Genomic DNA, 2,500 nt, shown 5'->3' with positions numbered 1-2,500 from the left:
TGTGCCACATTATGTCACTCAGTACGTAACGACGGATGATCAGTGTGGGTTACGCGTACATCAGCGGACAGTCCACACAGGCCGTACCACAACGTACACTGACTGCATCGACAACCGAATGCAACTGAACAGCTGCAAGGCTCATTTCACAAACAAACGCCTGACCGACCAGCTTGGAAGGGCAGGAGGGGAGGGCGATATTCGTTCTGTAGCGGTACACCCTTCCAGTGGTTAGCGGGACTGTGTAGAAAGTACGCAACACTCGAAAGACCTTTATGTGAGGGTACGCACCATGGCATCAAGAAATACACATGACACCAGAGGATCCAAGCAGTGAACTATGTTCAGAGGGTTGCTGTTAGGCAAAGCTACATTCCTGTGACGTTACATGTGACAGTTAAGGTGCAGTGTAAGTTAGGTTAAGGTGCAGTGTAAGTTAGGTTAAGGTGCAGTGTAAGTTAGGTTAAGGTGCAGTGTAAGTTAGGTTAAGGTGCAGTGTAAGTTAGGTTAAGGTGCAGTGTAAGTTAGGTTAAGGTGCAGTGTAAGTTAGGTTAAGGTGCAGTGTAAGTTAGGTTAAGGTGCAGTGTAAGTTAGGTTAAGGTGCAGTGTAACTTAGGTTAAGGTGCAGTGTAACTTAGGTTAAGGTGCAGTGTAACTTAGGTTAAGGTGCAGTGTAAGTTAGGTTAAGGTGCAGTGTAACTTAGGTTAAGGTGCAGTGTAAGTTAGGTTAAGGTGCAGTGTAACTTAGGTTAAGGTGCAGTGTAACTTAGGTTAAGGTGCAGTGTAACTTAGGTTAAGGTGCAGTGTAACTTAGGTTAAGGTGCAGTGTAACTTAGGTTAAGGTGCAGTGTAACTTAGGTTAAGGTGCAGTGTAACTTAGGTTAAGGTGCAGTGTAACTTAGGTTAAGGTGCAGTGTAACTTAGGTTAAGGTGCAGTGTAACTTAGGTTAAGGTGCAGTGTAACTTAGGTTAAGGTGCAGTGTAACTTAGGTTAAGGTGCAGTGTAACTTAGGTTAAGGTGCAGTGTAAGTTAGGTTAAGGTGCAGTGTAAGTTAGGTTAAGGTGCAGCGTAACTTAGGTTAAGGTGCAGCGTAACTTAGGTTAAGGTGCAGCGTAACTTAGGTTAAGGTGCAGCGTAACTTAGGTTAAGGTGCAGCGTAACTTAGGTTAAGGTGCAGCGTAACTTAGGTTAAGGTGCAGCGTAACTTAGGTTAAGGTGCAGCGTAACTTAGGTTAAGGTGCAGCGTAACTTAGGTTAAGGTGCAGCGTAACTTAGGTTAAGGTGCAGCGTAACTTAGGTTAAGGTGCAGCGTGGGTTAGGTTAGGGGCCAACGTGGGTTAGGTTAGGGGCCAACGTGGGTTAGGTTAGGGGCCAACGTGGGTTAGGTTAGGGGCCAACGTGGGTTAGGTTAGGGGCCAACGTGGGTTAGGTTAGGGGCCAACGTGGGTTAGGTTAGGGGCCAACGTGGGTTAGGTTAGGGGCCAACGTGGGTTAGGTTAGGGGCCAACGTGGGTTAGGTTAGGGGCCAACGTGGGTTAGGTTAGGGGCCAACGTGGGTTAGGTTAGGGGCCAACGTGGGTTAGGTTAGGGGCCAACGTGGGTTAGGTTAGGGGCCAACGTGGGTTAGGTTAAGGGCCAACGTGGGTTAGGTTAAGGGCCAACGTGGGTTAGGTTAAGGGCCAACGTGGGTTAGGTTAAGGGCCAACGTGGGTTAGGTTAAGGGCCAACGTGGGTTAGGTTAAGGGCCAACGTGGGTTAGGTTAAGGGCCAACGTGGGTTAGGTTAAGGGCCAACGTGGGTTAGGTTAAGGGCCAACGTGGGTTAGGTTAAGGGCCAATGTGGGTTAGGTTAAGGGCCAACGTGGGTTAGGTTAAGGGCCAACGTGGGTTAGGTTGCCAGAGATGTGTCAAATCAGGATGTACGTTTGGCTGGTGTCAGGTGGTGGGTTGGTTCGATGCCTTTATAAGGGGTGTGGCCAAAGGGTATTTTATTACTTGTACCTTTTGTGTTGTGGCGTGGCGTTGCGTCCTGTGTTGATACTGGGTGGACCACTGTGGGTGTTGCTGGCTGATTTGAGCTGCGTTGTTTGCGGGTGATGTGAGACATTCTGTCTTATTAGTGGACGTGACGTTCCTCTTGTCGTTGTTTGGATAGTGTCCTGTGGCAGCGAGGATAAAATGGATGTTGTTGAACGATAGTGCTTTGGTGCTTTCGCTTTGTTACACACAGAGTGGACTGTGAGATAGGGTGACTGGGTCGAGTGCGGTTCACACTGTCCTCCCCAGTTTACAGTATGTATCATCTATGTATGTGGTCCTGCATCATTTACTAAGGAGGGACGTCAGACGACTGAAATATTAGTTATGTACTGATGTAAAGCAGAATGCTTACCTTCCACCAGTGGGCGAGTATCGACTCTGCCCCAGAGTTGCCACCGCAGGAAGAGGTGTCGGAAACACTACCCGCACACCGTCACCACTGTGCGGGGGGACGGACCCT

This window comes from Schistocerca gregaria, unplaced genomic scaffold (genome assembly GCF_023897955.1).
Source record: "Schistocerca gregaria isolate iqSchGreg1 unplaced genomic scaffold, iqSchGreg1.2 ptg000805l, whole genome shotgun sequence".
NCBI classification, from domain to species: Eukaryota; Metazoa; Arthropoda; class Insecta; order Orthoptera; family Acrididae; genus Schistocerca; species Schistocerca gregaria.
This window is presented reverse-complemented; position numbering follows the sequence as displayed.